The 12,502-nt window shown below is 38.5% G+C and overlaps 1 protein-coding gene across 14 annotated transcripts in view; it reads left to right on the forward strand.

Moving 5' to 3' along the window:
* LPP (LIM domain containing preferred translocation partner in lipoma) overlaps positions 1-12,502 on the forward strand; it is a 637,546-nt gene that overhangs the window by 273,434 nt on the left and 351,610 nt on the right. The window lies entirely within an intron of this gene.

Genomic DNA, 12,502 nt, shown 5'->3' on the forward strand with positions numbered 1-12,502 from the left:
TGAGCTCACTGAACTTGAAGCTCAGAGAAGTGGAACTACCGTTGGAGGAATAAAAGGGAGCAATAAATCCATTGCCCTCCGCAATGAAAGACCTTCCGAGGCGGCTGGCCAAATGAAGCAGGAGGAGGAGACGAGTTCCTCCCTCAGCTAAATTATGTCTTTGGGAAGCCAGACCAGGTCTGCTAAACTAACAAGGTGCCTGAATTTCTGCCCAGAACACGTCACCAAGCTTTGCATTTGGGACTTCCGTCACATGACTTCCTAATCTGAGGGAGTGAAGAAAGCAGAGTGAATGAAATACAAGGAATGGGGTTTTTCTTGGAGTGCCTCCCTAGAGACAAAACTTGATTTTTCAAGTGATTATTTTTAAAATTCTCTATTCTAATTCAAAAAAAACCATGAGTTCGTAAATGATAAGCATCTAGTAGATTTTGGAGGCCTTTTGAAGTTTGCTACTGATGTGGGTCTTGCCCGTTGTTAATGTCGGAGTGTGGGTTTATAGATCAAAGTGGGCCAAGAAGAACCTATCCAGAACTAAGCAAAGAGCTTTGGGATTTGGGGAGGCTCTTTTTTGTCTGACTGCCTGGTTGTGGTGGTGGTTGTTGTTTTGACTTGGCTATTTCACTGGATTTTCAGGATCAAACTGACCTCTTTGATTGATTCGTCACAATGCTTGTTTATGTCTTGCAAATTGTTCAAGAACAGTTTGTCCATTCAAAAAAAAACCTGACCTAGTAATACTCCCAGACCCGAGGAAATGCCGAGTTAATCGGTTGCAGGAGCTTTTGATGTGCCAAGTTAGTGCCACCTCAGGGCTCCTTCCATGGTTCCTTTCCAAGATTTTTAAACATTCCAGAGAGAGCACAGTATTTGTTTATTTGGCTGCTAGGACTTCATTTTGCTGTTGTTTTAGTTACACTCTTATGCCCTCAACCCTGCACTTTCTTTCCCTCTCTGCCTTTACCCTTAGCTCTTTGGAACTACTGTATGAAGAACCATGTTAAGAGTGTAGAATATACTCAGTAAATAATTACACTTTGTATTTGAGTTTCTAAATATGAAGAAAACGTTTATGGTCACATTGCATAGATAATCACATCACAATAAAATAATTTATATTTGTGTAGGACATTTGTGGTTTTAAAAGTGTTCTTAAAATTATCTACCTGGGGCTATAGAACCCTGGGTGGCATAGAAGATAAGTGCTGGTACTCTCATTTTACTAATAAAGAATTGAGACACAGAAGTTTCATAATTTGCCCAAGTTCACACAGCTAGTAAATGGTTCAGATGTGACTGGAAGTGAAGTATTTTAATACCACAGTGATATTTTTATATATATCTATCTCTAAGTCACCTAACTGAGTCACTGATCAAGTCAAGAGCAGGTTCCGTTTGTAGAAATCATCCCCATGGGGATGTTCACTTGAGTCTCTTTCAGTCTTTCAACCTCTCTTTCATTCTCTCTCACTGTCTCTCTCTCTCACACACACACACACACACGCACACATCCCACATACATACACATATTTTGAGAGTGATAGGCACTCAAGTTCTTCCTTTAAATAATAGTTGATTTGGCTGGGATGCAACTTGTAGTTGTCAACAATTCATGCATATACCTGCTTGGCAAATCTTTCTTAACTCTTCTCTATCTCATCTCTGTGAAACATGGGAAAAGATGCTATTGAGCTAGAGTGATGAATCGTACATGCTGTGTGCCCTCACGGAACACGAGGTTCAGTAAAGGAAATGGCTCCTGTATTATCAACAAGATGCACCATGAATGTGCTCCAGAAGTGCTCCAGAGGGTGAGCGTTGGGAAGGTGCCTTTGTCTGGGGGCAGCGAGGAAGGATGTATAGGGTTGGCAGATGACCTTGGCCTCCAAGAATAGCTTGGGTTCCAATATGAAGAAATAGTGGCAAGGGACGTCTTGATGGAGAGAAAGGAATGAGCAAATTCTTGGAGTCAAGGAAGCTAGTTAGGCGGATCACTGGGTACGTGGCTTAGCAAAAGTGAATATTCCGAAGTGCAAAACTTCGAGAGCTCCTGTTTGCAGCAGTAATTTCAGAGAATGCATACTCACCAGAGCATGCTAGGGAGGTATATGGTGAACTGAGCTTCTAAGTTGCTCTCCATTTTCTCATAAGAGGCCCATCCTGTTTCAGGATTATCCTTGTCCAGGATGAGGTCTTGTCAGATCTTGGGAAGCCTGGAGCAGGGGCTTTACCAAGCACTAGTATTCCCAAGCCATCACTGTCTCAAACTCCAACACAGTTGCCATGGAATTAATTGGCCATATATATGAGAGTTTATTTCTGGGCTCTCTATTCTATGTCGTTGCTCTTTATGTCTGTCCTTATGCCAGCACCACGATGTTTTGATTACTGTAACTTTGTGGTGAGTTTTGAAATCAGGAAGGGAGAATCCTCCAACTAGGTCCTTTTTTCAAGATTGTTTTGGCTATTTGAGGGCCAATGTAAGTTTTTAATCTGGCAACAGTATATAAGATTAGTTGGAAAGGACTAGATTAGGAATTATGGAAACCATTTAGAGTATTTCTTAAGTCTAGAGATGAGGTAACTGGGCATTAAATATTTTAGTGGCTGTAGAAATGCAGAGCAGTAAATGGATTTGAAAATTTCGAAATAATTTAATATAGCTTTCTATATTCAGTGTGGATGGGTGGGACAAAAAAAAGAGAAAAAGAGTTTTCTCTTAGACTTTGTGATTGGGAGAATTGTAATGAAGTAAGTAGAAAAATAGAGGACACAAGTGGAGGTAAGTAGAACTGTTGGTTAGAGTACCCTAATTTAGTTTTGAGCAATGAGCTAGAAATTCAGATGGAGATGCCCAGCCGTCAATTAGAGATGCAGACATGGCATAAATGAGTACTCTGATTATTTTGGGTCTTACGTTGCTTATAAATGGTATATCTATGTAGAATTACTTTTCTAATGTAATGCATTTATGGTTACCATGGTGCGAGAGCCAAATGGAGGGAAGTGGTTGGAGACGAGAAAAGTTGGAGATCTGGTTGAAAGTAATGACGTGAAGCTTCTGTGCCTTGTTTTAGCTAAGAGTAAATAGAATGCTGGATGCTGCTGACATGTGTTTTATTTTGAAGTGACTGTTATTACTAGGGTCTGAAATCCTTAGCCTTGATCTCTTGAAGCCAAATGTTCCTGTTCTCCAGCTGAGAGAGACTAATTCACCATCTTGTGTTGTAAACACTCACTCATTTTAACTGATTACACCTCCAATGATTCTCAAATCACTAAAATTACTAATTGCTATTCCTTACACATCAAAGAGTGAATCCTGAATAATTAACCCCAAATAAAATTAGATGAATTGGCCCTTTTAATTAGAGTCCCTGCTGCTGTTTGTTCTGGGCTTCCTTTTCTTACTGTTAAGAGACTTTTAGTATGATTAAAACTGTTTAAGACTTAAACAGCCAGTGACCTTTTAATACAATATAAATCCATGAAAGCAATATTTCAGCTAGCAGGTGGTGAAGTAAATTTTTAGAGCAAGTACCTGTCAGCTCCAGTATTCCTTTGGAAAAGAAAAAAAAAAAAATCATGCCAAAAAACAACCACCTTGCAATGAAATGAGTGTCTCTATTTGATTATTTTTAAAGCATTTATGCGTTTCCTAAGCCTCAGTCTGGATGAAATGGCAGGGTTGAAGGAGAGTGAGTAATGGTTGGCATCATTTTATATAAATAGTAACAAGAATTTCTCAGTGCGAAGAATTCGAAGTCATTTGTGCATGAAAGAGGAAGACTGGAGAAATCACAGAAGGCCCCTGGGCTCCTGTAGCCATTCTTATCCTCAAGGCGTCTCCTGAATTAGGGGAATGGGCTCCAACAGTGGGGGAAAGGAAGCTTTATGGGATTTCATTGCTGCTGATCTTTAAGCTAGGCTTACTGGCCTATCCATGCTGCCGTCAGCCTGGATTTTATTGAAGATGTTTCATGTGTTCCTGATCAACTTTCCCATCTCCTAAATAGTAAGACCCTCTTCCGTGCTTCATAGTCTTCTGAAGCTGTAGGGGCAAAGCCAGTTTCCTCCCCCTTCCTAAGAAGTCCCAGTTCTCACACTGAATTTGCCATGTGCTGTGGTAAATGTATCCTCAGCTAGAAGTAGGAGATGGGGGTCACAGTGGGTTTCTTGATATGGTTCTACACCATGTGTTTCTCTTTACCACACTGGCTGAAAATTTCTACATCTATGAAGTGCAGTTATTGGACTAGGCCAATGACTTTTTTTTTCCTTAAAATTTAAAAATAAAGTTTTACTTTTTGTTCTGAACTCATTTCAGACTTTGCACAAACACTGAAAAACGGTGTAAAGGATTTAGCTTTTATCTAGTGTCCCCCAATGTTGATGTCTTATATAATCACAGTACTGTTACCAAACCCAGGTGATTACACACTGACACAATACTACTTATTAGTGTATAGACTTTATCCAGATTTCATCAATTGTCTCAATACCCCTGTTCTGGTCTATGATCCTATCTGGAATCACAATTTGGATTTAGTTGCTGTGTCTCTTTAGTCTTCTTTAATCCAGGATAGTTCCTCAGTCTGACTTTGTTTTTCATGGAGGTCAATGACTCTTATCCAGCGCTACACGTCAGAATTATCCAGGGAACTTCCCAAGATGTTTGTGTCTGGCTCCCAATCCCAAAGATTCTTTTTTTTTAAATTTTTTGTTTGGTGAGGAAGATTGGCCCTAAGCTAGCATCCTTTGCCAATCTTCCTCTATTTTATATGTGGGATGCTGCCACAGCATGGCTTGATGAGTGATGTGCAGGTCTGCACCTGGGATCCAAACCCACTAACCCTGGGTCACTGAAGTGGAGTGCGTGAACTTAACCACTACGCCTTGGGGCCAGCCCCACAACCCCAAAGATTCCAATTTAAGAATTCTAAAGTGGGGCCTGATATATGTAGTAGAAGAAAATGCCCTATGAGATTCTGATGCACACCCTTGGTTAAAAGTCAGATTTGTTTCAACACCTTAAGCACTAACATTTTGAGATTCTGTCCATATGACATCTCTCCTTCCCCTTCCTTCATTTCCCTGATGCTCTTCCATTCCCATCTCTCCTTTTGGGGGAAGAGATTTGCCTCTCCAAAATTCCTGGAGGATTTGAAGGGGTTTCTAGATAGATTGTGGGGTATAGATGCTTTTAAGACCTGTCTACAGATCTTTTATTGCAGAAGAAAGATCAAGTACAGTACACAGGGTTGCAATGTTTCTGGAGGTAAGATGCTCCCATTACCAGGTGGTGACTTAGGGATGAGGACTCAGTCCCTGTGTCTTGAAGACATGCTCTGAGTAATATATTGTGTAAAAACAACAATGACAACAGCAAAATGAGGTGGCTTCTTTAAGATTGATATTATTAACTTAACTCTTCAACTAGTGGCATCATGCAGGATCTATGATCCACCAGTACTGCAGTGTCTTGACGTTATGTCGATAATTGGAAAGGGGCAAAGTTGTCCATGGTAAAAATACATATGCTCATTCTTTCAGAGTTTAGTATAGATTTGTGTTTGTATTTAATATAGATTTAATATGTTGATTTGTAATAATGATTTATAATAATATTGTTACTATTAAGCATCTCCTATATGCTTTATGTAGAGATTAGTAAAATAATCTCACCTCAAGGAACTTATAGTCTTGTAGGAGAAACCAATAGATGTGCAATTAAACAGGCAAAGAGCACATGATATGCCATATTTGAGCTAAATCAGGAAGGAGCGATGTGTTGTCATTGGAAGTGAGGGTAGTTCACTCTTTTCAGACAGAGGAGTGATGGAATAAGTGAAAAGAGCGATTTAAAGTGTTTTTATTGTGAAACCACACTCCCTCAGCTTCACCACCAGTTTTGGAGGGAAGGTAAGCTTCTGGCCTTAATGGCCACCACAGGGTGATGTCCCATCCCTAAGGAAAGGGGTATTTTTGGAATAGTCTCTCAGCACACTGATATTTGTTTGCCAGCTTCCCTTTGCAGTGGTAAATCAAAATTTTTTGTTTCTCTTGACTGTTGCCTCATTCTTTGTCCACAACATGAATAGTTTATTTTTCTTTCATTTTTAAACTGAGAAAATTTCACTTTTTGGTGTTGGGGCTGCAGATATTAGAATAGCTGCTAGAAGATTGATGCTTAGGCTTCACTCATTGCCCTATTTATTTTGAAGGCCCATCTTTGGAAGTCAAAATATATGGTGTGGTTTGTTGTTTGGGTAGCAATTACTATGTTTTTGTAAGACAAATGACACTTGGTAGATTCAAAAATGCTATTTGGTTTCTAGTCCATTTGCAGAACCAGACTGTCTTCCTAATTTCATATTATTTGAAAATCATTCAATGTTTTTGACTAAGAAGTTGAATTCCTTTTTCAACAAATGGAAACCTCTATGTGATGGAGAAATGCAGTATGCTTAGACGTGAGGCTGTGAGGTGTTCCACCTTCATACAGACCATTTATGTGCAGTTAAACATGAGCACTTTTGAACTCAAAGAAGACCCAGGGATTCTCTTTTAGCTAAATGTAGATTGAAACTGTCCCTTTGAAAATCAGGGCGACTTCATCTGCTTTAGGATAATAATTCTTCTTGCTTTTAATTTGAGAATCTCAAAGAGCATTTCAAGCTAAGTTATTTAGAAAGATGACGGAGACATTACATTTTGGCTTGGGTAAATATAGTGGTGCATTAAAATTAAACACTGGGTTTGAGTAGATTCTGCGATTCATTTCAAAATATCTTCCTTTTGATTTTTTAAAAATACATGCCTGTAATTCACATTTATTGTATAACAATTAAACCAAAAGGAGAAGGAATTAAAAAAACCCAACACTTGCCATCCCATGAGCTATAGACAACCATTGTTAACATATAGGTTTATATAAAAATAGGACCATATTATAAACCCTATTCAGTAGCCCACTTTTTTCCTCACACGATAATATGTCAGAAGCAGTTTTTCATGTTCTTCTCCCAGATACTCCATGACTCACTCCCTCACTAGATTTAAGTCTTTGTTCAAATACCACATCAGTGAGGCATTTCCCAACCTTTCTGTTTAAAATTGTTACATTCCACTGCCACCCTAACAGTCCCTTCCCCCTTCCTTACTCTATATTTCCATATAGTTCTTATCACCATTTGATATTAAATGTTTAATTTATTTTTATTATTATTATCACTTTTTGCTGAGGAAGATTCGCTCTGAGCTAACATCCATGACAATCTTCCTCTTATTTTTTAGTATGTGGGCTGCCAGCACAGCATGACCACTAACAGAACGGTGTAGGGAACCAAACCTGGGCCACCGAAGCAGAGTCGCCAAACTTAACCACTAGGCCACTGGGGCTGGGCCTAATTTAATTTTTCAAGTTTTCTTCTCCTCCTGATAAAGTCTATGAATCCAACACTTTTTGTTTGTTTTATATATTTGTTTGCTTGATTTTTACCCTGGTGTCTAGAATAATACTTGACACGTAGAAGACACTCAAACAGTGAATAAATAGGTGTCAGATCTAAATCAGCATCATCATTTTGATGACTACACAATTTGTGTGTGTTACTGACTACAACTGATTTTTTTGTTGTTGGTGGTGAGAAAGATTGGCCCTAACAGCTGTTGTCAATCTTCCTCTTTTAGCTTGAGGAAAATTGTCCCTGAGCTAACATCTGTGCCAATCCTCCTCCATTTTGCATGTGGGATGCTGCCATAACATTGCTTGACAAGCAGTGGATAGGTCCACGTGTGGGATCCGAACCTGTGAACCCTGGGCCACCAAAGCAGAGCATGTGAAGTTAACCACTATGCCACCAGGCTGACCCCAGCAACTGATTTTTTTTCACCAATATGTTATTGATGAACATTCTGATTATTTCCATTATGTTTTGTTGTGATGAAGATTCTTTCACATGCTTCTCTGTATATTCTTCAGTTACTTCTTTTAAAAGTGGTATTGCTGCATCAAAGACTATAAATGTTTATAAGGCTTTTGATACCTGTTGCCAAATTTCCTTGAGAAAAGTTTTATCTTTAACACTCCTATTTATATACGAGTAACACACAAGAATGCTGATTTTTCTATATCATCATCAATATTGTGTTTTGTCACTATTTTTAATCTTATTCCTTCCATTTAAATGGCATTGCTTAGAAAATTAAGTACAATCAGAATCAATAATTTGTTTTTTAGTTAAGCAGCAGGAAATAAAATGGAAGAAAAATAGAGAGGCTGATTTTCTAATGTATAATAATATCTAGTGTGAGAACTAAAGAATTGAAGTTACTTGGTCAAAGTCACATATCTACTCACTTACAGATGAAGATGTGTTCTTTAAGCAGGAGTGTGTTGCTGCTATTTTGATGACAATGAGAACAGGGAACCAGGACTGCCCAGCCTTGCCCTGATAATTATCAGTTCTCCCAGAGAGTCCTCAAAGGGGTTGTATACTCAAGGAATAGGAGCAAACTGGGAATCCAGGAGCTGCTTTATTAATAGCTGCATGAGTGTTTAATCTCTCTCCAGGACAGAAGTCTGTGGTCACACAGTGATGCTGCCCAGGCTTTAGCTCTAGGAATAAGCAGACTTTTTGTCCTGTCTCTACTAGGAACAACACATTGAGTACATCAGGACAATCCCTTTCATATTTTTGGTAAGAACAAATAGATAGTAAATAGGTTGAGAAGACTGAGAGGTGATGCATGGAATGGGGCTTTACTGCAATGGCTTTTTGACCTCTTCCATATCCTACTATTTCCTGGTGGTTTTTAAAACCATATTCAGCTTAACATTTGCAGATGACCCATTTCTAGGTACTGAAAATTTCTCTTTTGTTTTATGTATGTGTGTTATTTTAAAATTATAAGTGGGTAAAATATGATGGGTAAAAAAATTGTATAATGAAAAGTAAGTTTCTCTTCCTCTCTTGTTCTCCAGTTGCAAAAGTCAGCTGCTTCTTAGAGGCAACTTGCTGTTAACAATTTCTTGGGAATCCATTCAAAAGATACTCCATGATAATATAGGCATAGATGTATATATGTTTTCACACAAATGATAACATTATACATGCTTTCCTAAATCTGAGTGCTTCAGTTTTAAAATATTTCAACCATCATGCTTTCTGGTGCAGTTTTCTTGGTGGCACTTGTGTTTTCATGTATACTGAAGATGAAGTTGAGGGTGCAATTGTAAATAAAGTCATCAGTTACTTGGTTTAAGTACTTGGTACTTAAGTACTTGGTTCCATTAGCTGGTTTAAATTGCCTGTCATCTATGAGGAGAATGCTATAGCTGTGACATAACTCAGTCACCTTATGGAGATTGTTATTTCTGTTATATTTGATTCATCTTCTTGCTTGCTCCTTTTACTCAACTTTTTTCAGAGAGCTTCACCTTCTCAGATTTGGTCTCCTCTACTAAGTGGTCAGGTTTAGACTCAGTTGCCCACTTTTTCATTAGTGAAAAGAAAGAATTGTCATCTATCATGTAGACATTACACAAATCACTTTTATACAGTTTAACTCAGTAATGTTCAACTGTGGATTGAGCCTCATTTATGGGTTGCAATCACTTTAGTGGGTCACAACCAACATTTTTAAAATAAATAGATATAACATAGAAAATGTCAACGTGAGTTTGTAAGTATGGGTTCATGAATCCCGTGTTTCAGATATACATGTCCTTATAGATGTCCAGATAGTAGTATAGCATCATGATTGAAAAGGTGATTTCTTCACTCTGGGCTGTGGTCAGAAAAGAGCCAAAGTCTGTTTTAGCTGCTTTGATCTGCAGAGTGACACTGAAGTGGATACTGTTATCCTCATTCAATAGGTGAGGGAAACGGAACCTGAGATGGTAGCATTGCCTTTTGTGAAGTAAAGGGAAGAGCTGGGGTTTGTGTAGTTTTTGGGTTTGAAATTTTGTACTGTTTTCTTTTGAACACATTTCCTTTCTCTATTAGTTACTAATAATGCAAATGAGTGGTGTCTTTTCTTGAAGCTTATGATTTAGTTATCATGATTAATTGTTTTCACCTTTGTGTGAGTGTGTCTGTATCTGTATGTTTCAACCTAAGCTCTTTTGACTACATAATTTAAATTCTTAATTTGAGGATCCCCTAAGTGATTTTGTTTATACTTACCTCAAAGTTTAGATTTTCCTTAAACTACCAAAAATTCTCCACATAAGGAAGCTGGAGAAGCAGCAACTGTCAGCCAGAAGAACCCTAGAGCCATGCCACTCCATGTGCAGTCCATGGATCTGCGTCACATTCCTGGGAGCGTGTTAGAAATGCCGGATCTCAGGCCTTCCCCAAGACGCAGCAAATCAGAGGCTGCAGTTTATCTGGATCCCTCTGTTGATTTGCCCACTGACGTTTGAAAAGAATCTGAGGCGTCAGGTCATTTTTTAAAAACATCAATTGAGTGATTAAATGGCTTTTTATTTAGTTAGTTATTCAACTACATTTACTGAGAGTGACCCATGGCCCAAACCTTATGCCAGGTGGTGGGAATATAAAGATAAATTGTGATTGGGCTCCACTCCTTAGAAGCTTCAGTTCTAACCAGGAGAGAGTGACCCTAAACAGTAAATGCAATCAGGTATTAAAGAGGCTATGATAGAACTGTGTAAGAGCACAAAGGGCTACTATCTAAATCCCTCAAATGGGTATAGGTTTACATGGATATTTGGATGAAAAAGAAAGAGAATTATGCTTTGTTTTTTAATTAATTAATTAGTTAGTTTATTTATTTATTTTTTAACCATAGAAAATGAATCCAGACTTTATTGATGATCTGAGTTTAATTACTCCCTTATGTTTTTCACTACAATTATGCACAAACAGTAACATCACCTTCTTTGCTGGTAAATTCTTGTTATTTTTTCCTTCTCATAGAAGCCCTTATGTCAGGAAAGGATAAACAAGCTCTGCCTTCAGGTAGACGCTGTGCATATATTCCCTACTCATGTTGCTAGGATAAGTATAGTGGTGATAACTCAGCTGCTGCCAGGTAGCCACATCTGCTTCTCAATGCCACCTTATGCTAGAAGGGGGTACCTTGGGAAAACTCCTTGGGAGTTTTTCTTCACTCTCTTTTCAAGTTAGGAATATACGTAACAGGCTATTTTCTGAAGTAAATTGGCATAAAGTAGTGTTTGGGAATCTGGCATGTAATACTTTATTTGACCACTCACCCTTTAACTGCCTCATGGTGCTACCTCTGACGCAAAACAAAAGGCCTTTGAATCCTAGCTGAATGATTTGGAACAAATTAAGTGAGATCTTCGTAGCTTCTCTCCAAGGCAGAGTGAGGATCCATTTCCAGCTCTGTATTTTATTACCTGTGTAACTTTGAGTAAGCCCTGTTACCTGGGGACTGAGGGATGAATGTATTCCACATGTTGGTAGGCTTTGGATGGTGAGGAAAGGGCAAGGTGGGAGCCAGGTTTGTAGGCATGTGTCTGTGGCCACTCCCCTTCTTCTAACACCAGATGTTTCCATCTTAGATTTTCTGTACCACCGCGCTGCCCCAATTGTCTGATGGTGTGTTCTTTTTTGGCTGCCTGCTTGCTTTATTCAATGCCCCTGTAATTCACATGGTCTGAGAGTTGCGTTGGGATTTCCCTGGCGAGCAGAGAGGACAGGACATGCCATGATGTGAAGCTCTGCAGCTCAGACTTGCTAGTTGGAAGGCACTGCAGCTGAAAAGCTCAGATGCTTTTCTCAAGGAGGGTCACCACCTAGCCATCTAAGCCAGATGCTCTTTGACTGTTTTAAAAATTCTAGAATGGAAAGGATCTCCTCCCCACGTCCCCTACCCCTGCCACACACGCACGCATATTTTGTACCTTCCATTTTGCCATCTTCCTTAAAAATTGAAGTTTTGCCTTCTCTCTTAAGCTGAACTTATTTTTACTCCAACTTATTAACATTTTTCTTTTTTTTCTTGCCTATTAAAATGGTGAGCTATAGTGTGAGTTCTCACAATAGTTCTTAGTCTGGTTTACGACAGTTGTTAAGAGTTTTTCATTCCAACTATCTTAAGTCATTATGCTTTCCTCTAAAGTTCCCATTTTCTGTCCTTTATCGTGTGTGTGTCTGTTTTTTAGACATTTACCCATTCCTCCACATCATTTTAAAGTGTGAACTCCACTCAAAAGAATGCAGCAGGTATCCTATGATGGTTGAGCTTGAAAAATGGAAAACTTTGGTCTAACTTCATAACTGATGAAAATAAAGCAGATAATTATTATGAGGTTATCATTACAACATTTAAAAATCTGCCTAATCTTACCTAGAATATATAATCTTACCTAGAATTTATATTCATGTTGTTTTCAAGTTATTTCTTTAAAAAAATACATTCCATTTTCCTTTTCTATTCCTTTTCACTCTCCTAGGATTGTCGTCAACCTGTGCCTCACTATGTTTAATTTTTATTACACAAATAG

The sequence above is a fragment of the Equus caballus genome, chromosome 19 (assembly GCF_041296265.1).
Source record: "Equus caballus isolate H_3958 breed thoroughbred chromosome 19, TB-T2T, whole genome shotgun sequence".
Lineage (NCBI taxonomy): Eukaryota > Metazoa > Chordata > Mammalia > Perissodactyla > Equidae > Equus > Equus caballus.